This window comes from Sebastes fasciatus, chromosome 21 (genome assembly GCF_043250625.1).
Source record: "Sebastes fasciatus isolate fSebFas1 chromosome 21, fSebFas1.pri, whole genome shotgun sequence".
In the NCBI taxonomy this organism is placed as follows: domain Eukaryota; kingdom Metazoa; phylum Chordata; class Actinopteri; order Perciformes; family Sebastidae; genus Sebastes; species Sebastes fasciatus.
The window spans coordinates 25,416,591-25,428,999 of record NC_133815.1 but is presented as its reverse complement, the minus strand read 5'-3'; the positions used below and the strand labels follow the sequence as shown (position 1 = coordinate 25,428,999).

Below are 12,409 nucleotides of genomic sequence, written 5' to 3'. Positions count from 1 at the left end.
AAAACATTGCTCATAACATTTTGCTTTGTTTGTAGGCTAAGTTATAATTGCTTTATCATCCTTAATAGCGATGAGTGACATTATGTTAGGCATCACTTACCATACAATTTCTCTGACATGCTTCATGTAACACTATGCCCTGCCCATATTAGCAACCTCAGACCAATAATAACTATTGTTATATATCAACTAGTGTTGTAGCAACAATGTAAGACCAGTTACTGTGATTGGCTGTTTCCCTTTTAGAATGATGAATACAGACTACTGCCGACTGCTGGTGTGGAGAGTTATCTCCTCTCACCAGGAGCATAACGTACGTGCTAACTGACTGTCGGCTGTAGTCTTTGCGGTGTGTTCGAGTGCGACTAGTCGGCCAAAACAAAGGCGACATGAGGCGACGCAACAGGCGGCCTTCATCACCGCTAGTTCTCTGATGTCGGGTCAGTGTGTCCCCAGCTTAAGGAAACAAGTTCTTCATCTATGTAAATAGAACTAGCGGTATACCGACTGATTAATAGAGGGCTCCTTCATGAAACCATCCATCCATTACCTGTGACGGCTTATCCTTAGAGGGCCGCGGCGGGGCTGGACCCCATCCCAGCTGTTATTGGTGGGGAACACCTGGACAGGTTGCCAGTCAATCACAGGACTGACACACACAGACACACACACACAGACAGACAGCCATGCACACTCACATTCACACCTACAGGCAATTTAGAGTCGTCATTTAACCTAACCTACAGAATTATGAAACCCAAAAATATAAAATATGAATGTCTCCCTTTTGGTTTCTGATTTTGAACACAGAACAACTGATTTACAGAGCAGACATGTTGCTGTACAAAAACATGACGTTTCATTTCAGTTGAATTGATCTTTAAAGGTGATTGTTGGTTTTTAAACAAAAGTCTTACCCTGGTTATCTCCCAGATCCAAGAATGGAAATTCCTCAGAGGAATGTCCCAGCAGAGGACAGCGTCCCAGCAGAGGACAGCGTCCCAGCAGGGGGCAGCGTCTCACCAGAAGAGAGCGTCCCAGCAGAGGACAGCATCCCTGCAGAGAAGAGGCTGCATTCGCTTCGAAAGCAGTTAGTAGAGGGATTGTCTGTTCCTAATCTGAACAAGCTTATGGATGAACTCCTTCACCATAACGTTATAAACGATGGTGAAATGCAGTCACTCAGAAAAAATTACAGTGCAGAGAAAGCACGACAACTGATCGACATGGTAAAAAGAAAGGGAACTAAAGCCAGCAAAGTTCTGATCGATGCTCTCCCTGAGGTGGATCCATACCTTTCCGAAAAGCTGAACTTAAGCTGAAGCAAAAGAAAGAAACTGTGGAGTGTGATGATGGATGTCTATAATAGCTGGCTGTTTTAGAGACTTATATTACTAATGTTATCTTTAAATGAGAAATTCCATCGTTGAAGCCTGTGTGGACTTTCACTCTGAAGGTGATTCACTGAAGTTTGGGGGAAAAAAGTGAATTATTTTTCAAGCTCTTGTGGTTTGGTTTCAAGATTTTATAATCATTTACTTGGGATAACTACTGATGTGTTGTCGCGATGAAGTCCTGCAATAGAGAGCTTGTGACTTACGGTTGTCGACCAGAGTGGACTACAATATGGTCTAATATCTATCGCCTACTGATTTATTTCAAGGTTATCCATAGGGCCCATGCTATGCCTTACTGACGTTGTAAAATGTGTCTAGTTACTTTGCATATCTGTACTTTTAGTTCTGTTAATGCTCTAGGGACATCTCTATATGTTTTGGGATTTTCAAAAAGGGTCCCTTGACCTCTGACCTCCAGATCAGTGAATGTAAATGGGTTCTATGGGTACCCACGAGTCTCCCCTTTACATACATGCCCACTTTATGATAATCACATGCAGTTTGGGGCAAGTCATAGTCAAGAAGGCACACTGAAACACTGACAGCTGTTGTTGCCTGTTGGGCTGCAGTTTGCCATGTTATGATCTGAGCATATTGTTTTATGCTAAATGCAGTACCTGTGAGGGTTTCTGGACAATATCTGTCATTGTTTTGTGTTGTTCATTGATTTACAATAAAAAAATATAAACATACATTCACATAAAGCAGCATATTTGTCCACTTCCATGTTGATAAGAGTATTAAATACTTGACAAATCTCCCTTTAAGGAACAGATACAACATGTGTGATTAATTTGCGATTAATCGTGATAATCATGGACAATCATGCAATTAATCGCAATTCAATGTTATATTCGATTGCCCTAATTTTTAGATAATAAACTACTTTGGTAATTTTATTTTAAAAGTCTGTAATTTAGTATTCAATTGAAGTTAGTTCAATATTGTACTTTTAACTTCACTACATTTATTTGACAATGTTAGATACAATTTTCTTTTCAGATTTAGATTATTAATATATAATTAACTAATAATTATGATGTATTATCATAGATTAAGCTACCCAGCAGTATAGTTGAAATGAGCTCGACCTTTACCAGCTGTAACATTAGTGATGCTTACACATCAATGCATCTAAATCATTCATTATAATCCAGTGATATATTATATATTATTCTGAATTGGGACATTCTGCATAATGTGTACTTACTTTTGGTACTTGAAGTATATTAATAATAAGTATATTATTAAGTATACTGAAGTAAAATGTTGAATGCAGGGGTTTTACTTGTAACCAGTATTTTTACACTGTGGTATTAGTACTTTTACTGAAGTAAAAGATCTGCGTACTTTCTTCCACTGCTGGTTGGCAGTAATGCAACTTTTTGGATGCCAACCACCATTTAAAACCAAAGAAGAAGAAGAAAATACTGAATAGCTGCTTCATTCCTCAATTATGTAAAAGGAACACCCACAATGACATATTTACATTTTAAAAGGAGCCATTCCTTCAACGTGTGCTGTCGTGTAATGTCTTTTGTTCTTTACTGTACATCGTACATATTGCTTTTATTTTGTATATACTGCGAAGTTTATTTTGAAAGGAAGTAGTCGGATATGATAAACGTCACAACCAAAACCAATCAGGTCAAACCGTCAAGGTGGTGGAGGTGAGGAAGAGATGTGAGGATAGAGGAAACGAGGAAATGAGGCTTGTTGGAGATGAACTGCGCCTCGCCTGGAAAGTAGACAAGATGAGGCGGCGGCAGCAGCGGGGGGTCGACAAAAAGCTGTGATCAATTGTAAATCCCAATTCTCTTAATTGCATCCACGTTTCCCTCACTTGCGTCTTTTCCTTGCGTCTTAATCCCTCCCACCAGGGAAGCATGGAGAGACGCAAGGAAACCATGTGAGGAGAGAGGAAACCAAGGCCTATTGAAGGAGGCTGGGACACGGGTCTTGGAACGGGGTTCAACTTACTACACATGTGTTGTACTCCAAAGATATGACGCGTCGATGACGCATGACCCAGCCTCCTTCAATAGGCCTTGGAGGAAACAAGGAAATATAAGGCCTTTCCCATTTCTGAATTTATACTGCTCGATTCCTCTCCTCGACTCCTCTCCTCGCATCTGGGTCCCCCCCACGGGAGATGCGAGCGGAGGAGGCGAGTAAGAGACACGAGGAGAGAGGAAGAGAGGAAATATGTTTTTAGAGACATGAGACGTCGTTTCCTCTGAAGCGTCACGTGAAGCGTCGTCCGTTTCTGATGACAGCAGCAGCTGATAACAGCTGGATCAGCTGTCAGTCGGCTTTAACAGCTGTTTATGTCTGAACTGATCTAATACTAATAAAGACACAGTTATTCTCAGTGGCAGAGCAGCAGTGTTTCTCTCTGTAGCCTGTTACCTGTTTAACAAACACCTGCACATGAATAACAGCTGCTGTATTTCTACTGTGGACTGAGTCCTGCTTAGAGGACCAGGAACCATCTCTACTGGAACAATGCCTTTATATTACTGTATATTATATAATCTCCGCAAGCCTGTTGCAAGTGAAGGTTGATTGCACCAGGTGCACTGCCTCCTGCCAGTCTTCTTCATTGTATTCATTACCCAGGTCACCCTCCCATTTTCGTGACAATTTGGTTGTGTCATATTTATCATGAGAGTAAAGTACAGAATAGAAAAGGGATATTCCGTGATTTAAACCCTTCAGCTCACGGATAAACTTTTCTGCCTGACTGTAGATGGAGATGTCCTCTGTAGGCTTTGCAAGTGAATTAACAAAATGCCTCAATTGAAAATATGCAAAAAAGTGATCTTTAAGGAGATTAAATTTGTCTTGAAGCTGTTGAAAGGACATCAAGGTGTTAACTTCAAACATGTCTCCTATCACATGAATCCCTTTGTCACGCCATGAGTAAAATAAAGAAAGCCTCAAGCCCGGTAGAAATTCCTGATTATTACAGGTTGGAGAAAGCATGTATTTGACACCTCGTCTATCCATGTATTCAGAGATCTCCCGCCACACTTTAATAGAGTTGATAATCAGTGGGTTATTCTTAATGGTCATTTTAATTTCTTCAGGTCTACATGTCACCAAACTCCACAGGGACTCAGGAGAGCAAGCCCAAGAGTCTAAACAAGTTTCAAGCCTAAGATATGAGTGTAACCAAGTCCAAAGAGTACGAATGTGACAGGCCCAGTTGTAAAAGAGCATGTTGGGTACTGCTAAACCACCTTTTTCTTTAGGCAACTGCAGAGAACTAAACCTTTGTCTCGGTCTTTTACCGTGCCAGATACATTTTGAAAAGGATCTCTTTATTAACTTTTTTGGAGATGCGCAGTGGCAACATTTGTAGAGGGTATAGAAGTCGAGGGAGTACATTCATCTTTATCAGACTAACACGACCAATAAGTGAAAGCGGAAGATCATGCCACCGAATCAGATCTTGTTTCACTGTAGTAACTACAGGGGCAAAGTTAAGTTTCCATAAGTCGTGAGTATCTGGCGATATTTTTAGACCTAGGTACGTGAAACCAGCAGTGGACCACTTGAAAGGGACATTTTTTTCTCTTCCTGCTTTTAACAGCTGCCGTAACTACGACAACCACAGACTCATTCGGCTGAAAGTCGCCAGTTAACAGGGTCGCCTGATAAACCGTAACACCGGTAAATATGCTATTTTTTAGCTCTGTCACGTTAGCTCAGTATTTACATTCTGCATAAACTCTGTAAACCGTAAACATACACTCTGTTTTACGTTTGTCTTTACAGGTCCATTTGTGAGAAATGACCGACAGAATCATCCCAGAGGAGGAGAAAACATTAGCTGTGAAAAATAGAAGATGTGAAACAGTAGTCAGTTACTTATTTCTGGTAAAAGACACCTGATAAACGTATGAAAGTATTCAGAGTAATGGTATATTATTTACTGTAGAAGCTGTTTCTGTGTTACCATGACTACAGACCGGATAACGTTACACTCACCGTAGCTGAAATAGACTTCATCCTGTCTCTGTCAACATAACTGAAGGTTGAATTACTGATCTTATGTAAAAACTGCTCAGTAACCACAGTATCAGTAGATACTGGGAGGACTTATAGGGTAGTGTGTCCATGTTTCAGAGTAACGGTTTTACTTGTCAGACAGTTATTGCCATATTTATGCTGTGAAATGTTTGTCAAAGCTGCAGATTATCTGCTCACGTTCAAAATGCTGTGTATAATAAATATTGTCTTCTGTCTACTCAAATAAAGTTTGACTGTGAAACAGAAATGTGTTGTGTTGCTTACGGTCACTATTTGTACCCTTCTACCTGCATGACATTAATTAAATGAATTGTTCATATCACCTGTTTAAACAGTGTAATTACATAAAGCCTTTGTGAAAGAACATGTTATATTTATCTAACAACACAAGATCATTAATAGTAAATTTTAAAATGACAAAAACCCTCCTTAAAAATACAGCTCTTTATTCACAATAATAACACTGAATTATAAATTGGGTACACATAATTCCAAAAGTAGCAAAGCCATGACTTGTATGTAAACTGTCCTGATCATGTCCTCCTTCAGCGTAAAGGGTTTCTTGTAGAGTGAGGTTGTGTCAGCTACTAATAGAGTTCTCAGGTCACAGTGGTCATCCTGGTCTCCATGGATACAGAGACTGAGGAGAGTCTGGTGGGTTCAGGGCCGAGCATCAGGTCACTCAGATGACCTGCAAAACATGACAGATTCAGTGTTAGAATATACTATCATGTAATAATATCAAGGTGTATAACAGTAACATCATCTTCTAACGTGTAGTTATGGCAACAGCTACAAACAGTGTAAAATGATAAATAATCTTTATCAAGTATGGAGGAAGAAATGGATTACACAGAACTTTTGACTTGGAGTGTAACTTGTGTTGTCTGTATCAAATGCTAGACCTAGCAGCTTAGACTTTAGTAAACGTTTACGTATTATTTAGCCAGAAGCTGCCAGTAATAACGTTGTAATGTCTTTTAATCGCTCTACGAGGTCGGGACTTAAGATGTTAATTGCTCCTCTGATCAACAGCTGTCTGCTCTGAGCTCACAGCATCTCTCTCTCTCCATCCCTGCTCGCTCGCCCACTCACTAACTCCGGTAATCAAACCTACACACACTCATCATAGCTGTAACGCAGACAGACACACCAGTCAGCAAACAGTCTGCTAAATAAACAGAAACTAAAACAACTTAAACATGACAAACTTCCAGCTTCCAGGATTGAAGGTGGGTCCAAGACAGCCGGTACTGATCCATCCTGAGCTTCAGTTTGAAGTGAATCCTGTAGCCTACTGACCCGTGTGTTTTACTGTTGCTGTGAGGACATTTCAGTCAAAAGTGAATCCACTGGGTCTTCACGTCCTCAGATGATGGGAGTACATGAAGACTTTTCTGCTGGTTCTTGCAGACTAACAGAAGTAGGAGCATGCTTTGCTTGTCTGTGATTATAGCGAGCAAATTCAACAGCAACTCTGTGCGCGGGGTCACCTAGCTGGAGCTTCTTCTACGTTCCACCAGGAAACCCTTATATGGCCTGAAAAATATCACCGACGTCACCGGTTTAACTAAGTGCTTTTTAGAATCCCCGAGCGGTCAAGGAGGAAATGAGGATCAGTCCACAACTGGATAGCATTTCAGAAGCAATTTATTTCTCTTTTACAACACCCGTCACACATGTTGCCTCCACTTTGGTATTCCCCAAATGGACTTAAATTCACCAGCCTTTATACTCCCCTCAACATACCATTTCCCATATATAATACCACACACAATCTATGTACATAAAACCATTTCCCAAATATAAAGCCTCTTAATAAATATATACACCCACCTAAATATCTTCATTAAATATCAATAAATATTACCCTTGAATAAATACATATAAAACAGTCCCGCCGAACTCCCCTCTACCCACGTCCCACTGGTTTCGCCCTCCCGCAACTATTAATAGGGCGCGAGTCCCCGGGGCTCTCTTTCACCCGCACACCTTGGGAAACGGAAACAGGCACAGGTAAGTTTGGCATGTTATTGACTGTTTTAATGTTAATATACGTGAAGCTATCATCTTTCATCTACATTACCTGTACACTTACACTACTGGGGTATAATTAGAAGTGTGTTTTAATATCTATTTTGGTGTTTTCCAGGAGAACGAGGAGGAGGAAGTGCCCCGCGTCCCCGCTGCAAAACACCCTGCAAAACACCCTGTACACCAGCCTCACCCCACTGACATATATCAACAATAAATTCATTCATTCATTAATACCTCCGTGTGTTCATTTAAACACATGTATCATTAAGTGTATTCAAGTCGGGAGCTTCTTGATGCTGCGGTGGTGAGGGATAGGTAGGTGGGGCAGTGTTTGGAGATGGAGGGGTGCTTGCCGCCGCAGTTGGCACATTTACAGTCTGTTCTGTCCTTGTTGCATTGTTTGTGGTGGTGGTTTCCTGAACATCTGAGACGTGTGACATCAAAGTCGATGTTAAGCGAAGGGTAGCTGCGCATCGGCAGAGTGTTACAGCCACAGGTGGGGGGCCCAGGAATGCCGGAGCTGACGCTACACGAGGAATGAGTGGCTGCCATCATTGGAGAAACCACACTTTCTGGCATCCTGCCGGCAAATGAGGGCGATTCTGATATGTGTGTTACTCCTGGTAAGTACATAAAATACAGCATGACTCAAACCTTGCTGCTGAATTCAAACGCCACGTGAAACATCACATCTGTTAGTCACATGTTACATTCCACTTTAAGAAGCAGGCTGGAGACATCGAGTTACAGAGAGTAATGTCCTTTATTGTCATAGATAATGTGGAAACTGGGGAGTGCAGCGTCAGGTGTGCATCTCCATCCGCCAACCTGAGCCAGGCAGAGTCCGGAGGAGGAGAGGGAAGCCATGGATCTTAGGCCAGCGTCTCCACAGCAGCTGACCGTGCGCTCCCAGAGGCGCACGGATCTGCTGGCCTCGACTGTTGAGGGGCGCCGGTCTGGCCGCGTCCTCACCAACGCTGTGCTGGAGTCACAGAAAGAAATTGTAAATACAATGAAGGATATATGAAACCGATTAAAACAAATGAATGACGTTCTTGGTGAGATAAGCCACACATTAAAAGACCTTGTTAAAAAATAAATGTTTGTCTCAACTTACCTCGTTGCTTTACATTCTGTGTATCACATCTAAACAGCGCTGTATAGCTGCTGCATTTGGCTCATTGTTAAGTGGGCCAGGGTCCAGTTCATCCATCTGTAGCCCCCGAGGCACAGGCACACCACGGTGGTTTGCCACATTGTGCAGCCCGCTACATGCTTGCACAATGCGACAGACCTTCTGTGGTGTGTATAGCAGGACACCGCCAGTGCTATCCAAGCAGCACCAATGACCTTTCAGCTGCCCTATGGTCCCTGTGGACGTCATTGTATCGCCGCTCTTGTGCTGTCTGGGGGTTGGTGAGTGGGGTGAGGAGCCAAGTTTTGAGCGGGTAACCACGGTCACCTAAAGTCATAATAACCACATGCTCAAATGATACTACAAACCCACCATCATGAATGTTATTAATGCCATGTGCTGTAATATGAGATTTATTTTGTGAATAGTCTTGTAGATTACCATTTCTATGAGAGAATTGTCATAATCTCATGTCATATACACATTTGAAGGTGTCCCTGTGCCGTTTTACGCACGGCCCTAAAGTAGTTTAAATCAGTTAAGAATCAAGTTTATATTCAAGAGCAACAAACAGTATTCATAACCTAGAAGCCAACCATCCTGCACAGCCCCTGCTTGAAGTCTGTTCCCAACACTACTACTCCGCAGGATGAATGAATCATGAGTTGAACCAGGCCACCGTGCCACAACATTTGTGAGACACATTTGCGAATCACAAATAACTTGCACGTTTATGGAGTGAAAATGCTTCCCGTTAACATAAGCAAATTCATTCTCTGATTGTGCCCTTGTAGCATTGTGAGTGCAGTCGATCGCTCCGATTACATTTGGAAATCGGCTCATCGCTGCAAATTGCACTTTAATGTTTGCCTGTTCAGCCACAGTGGAGGGAAATCGTATGTATCTTGGCGACTTGCGGATGAAGCCGTCCAATACGGCTGGCATGGCGCAGCTCAGCGATGACTGGGAGATACTCGACCGATCAGCCAGCTCCCTTTGAAAAGCTCCTGTTGCAAGGAACCCGAGTGTGGTGAGGACTTGGATCGGCACTGGCAAGGCGTGATTTCTCGCAGTCTGCCTCTCTAAAGCTGGACCCAGTTCAGCACAGAGCTGTAAAATGATCGATCTTGGCAATCTGAATTGGCTCATAAGCCACTCCTCATCTTGGGCCAACAGGTCAGTGGGATCCCTAAACACATGCTCCCTCTGAACTCTGCCATTGGCGATGTCCTCCAGCAGTGCCAAAGCAGCCATTGTTTACCAAGTACGGGTCATCATGTTTACGCAGCCTTTTATAGGCTACATCTAATTGTCTACACCTTGTCAACTTCAAAACGCATCACACGTGACTTATTCCTTTTCTTCCCAGGGGAGATGGGTCTGTGCGCCTCGCTTCCCGTGCGTCATGGATGTCTGTGCGCCTCGGCAAGTGTGCAGTCCTTGACGTGTTTTAACATCTCTGTGTAACAGAAACATAGACAACTTTCCAGTTTACTTGCGATGTTGGTTTTGGCACAGTGGTTGAGGCATGTCATCTCAGGGAAATTAGTTTAAATGTGCTTTTGTTGTGCCTTTCTGATGTTAAACATTATGCTCAAACAAGTGAAGAGATATGTGTTTTTTTTAATCTCACTTCATAAACAAAGCTCAGTAAATTGAGCGGAAAAATATTTTTACACATTTGGCGAGTTTCAGTACTTTGTAGTTTGACGCTGCCAAATGACAGTTTGCGGGATGGCCCGCACATTTTCTCGACTGGTCTAGAGTTTGCGGCACGGTCCGCACATTCTCACGTCACGTTGATTTTTATACATCCCGGCGTGAGCGTGAAACACAGCGTACGGAACATTTTAGTACGTGCGCACCGTTTAAACATGAGGCCCCTGGTGTTTCCCTTGGTGCTTTGGTGTCTTGTGGTTTGTGACTGGTAGTTTGTGGTGCAGTGGCCCCCCCTGGTGGTGTGATGGGCTGTAGTGAATCCAGTTACTTGAGGGTTTCTTTGATGAAGCTGTCTACTGAGGGTGATCGGTTTTGGATGGTTTTGGATTTGTTGGCAAGCTGCTCGCGGCGGTACAGGCGTGGGTCTTTGGGGGGTTTTGCAGGTAAAGGTTGGGGCTGTCTGGGTTTCTGCTGGTTGTCTTGTTCCCGTGATGGTTTGGTCCTGTTGGGGTCTTTTTGTTGGTGTTTTTCGGTTTTGGGGGGATAGAGGGGTTTTTGTGATGGGTGTAGACTTTTTCCTTCTATTGAGAGTTTATTTTTTTGTTTTTCTGGTGCAAATGCTGAGGTCCAAATGTTCTGCATCTCTTCCTTGGATCGGGGTCCGGTTGCCATGGTTACTGGGTGATGTATGAGTGTTTAGTGTGTGTGTGTGTGTGTGTGTGTGTGTGTGTGTGTGTGTGTGTGTGTGTGTGTGTGTGTGTGTGTGTGCGAAAATATATAAATGAATAATTAAATAAATAAATGTATAAATATATAAAATAAAAAGTAGAACAGAATGTTGTGACAGTGTTTAAATGGGGCTAATATGCCAGAGTGCAGTGTTGTGGAGAGGGACAAGGAAACAGCATTAAAACAGTTGGCTAGGCTGCAGTACTGGACTGAATACATAAAATAAAATGAGGATAAAACTAACAAGCGTTATAGTGGCAATTAAAAAATAAATACATAAAAAAAAAAAAAAAAGACTTAGAAGGGGGAAATAAAATACTGGCTTCTGATGTAAAACAAGTGATTGTTGGTGATTGTTGGGATGGGATGTGCTTGGTGAACTGACTGGTGGTGTTGAGTGAGGGGTGAACGTGATGCGGAAGTGAGAATCCATGTCTGGAGAATGATTTAGTGATGTGTAGTGATGGGAACTCCGGCTCTTTTTAGTGAGCCAGATCATTTGACTCAGCTTACCAAGAAGAGCCGGCTCTTTCGGCTCCCAAACGGCTCTTAGTTTTACCACTTCTGCCTTTTATAGTTCAGCCAAATTTAACGCTGTTTTGACCTTTGATTAGTATGTGTGCACTTATATCACCTAAATTATTCAATATATTTATACTAAACCATATAATTTACAGAATACCGTAATTTTACATGCTGCTTCGTTTCCGACTGTCACTCATCTTGTCTGCTATTCGCGCACTGCACTCCTCTCTCTTTCTCTTGCTCTGTACCTGTAGACCGTCAGCACGCCGCGCACCCCCGGCACTCCCTGCTTGATGGTATGATCCTTCTCTGTCATCACCTGATTGGTCGCACGGACATCATTAACACTACATTCAGTCACAGTCAGTGCATGGAGTGCCCGTGGCGCAGAGAAGATCGTCCTATCATTCTGCCTTGAATTAATAATTTTTTTTTTTTTTTTTAAAACGGCTCTCGGATGGGAGCCGGCTCTTATTGTTCACTTAAAAGAGCCGGCTCTTTGAACTGGCTCGTTCGCAATGAGAACAGGTAAGTGTAGAATGTGCTAAGTGCTACTGAGTGAGGTGAGTGAATGTGACTTAATTTCGTTAAAAGGCCATGCCTATGTTGGCTTAAAATAAATGAATAAACAGATAAAAGATCAAGTAAAAAGGCTTATTCTCTCCGTTATGTTGGCGTTTGGCTCCTGCTGCATTCCTCTCTCCTGTTCAGCTCAATTTTCAATTTGAGTTTAGCAGGAAACAAACACTGAAAAACTCAGGTGATCGCTCGATAGAGAAACGCTCTGCTTTGCTCTCGCTCTCGTAGTGATACGTGCTCTCTCGTTAAAGTTAAAGGAACGAGGGCCGGGAGGAGGACTTAAAGGAGCGAGGGCTGGGAGGAGGAGTTAAAG

At 42.5% G+C, this 12,409-nt stretch overlaps 1 protein-coding gene across 1 annotated transcript in view; it reads left to right on the top strand.

The window, feature by feature from the left end:
- LOC141759718 (uncharacterized) overlaps window positions 1-12,409 on the top strand; it is a 111,621-nt gene that overhangs the window by 67,298 nt on the left and 31,914 nt on the right. The window lies entirely within an intron of this gene.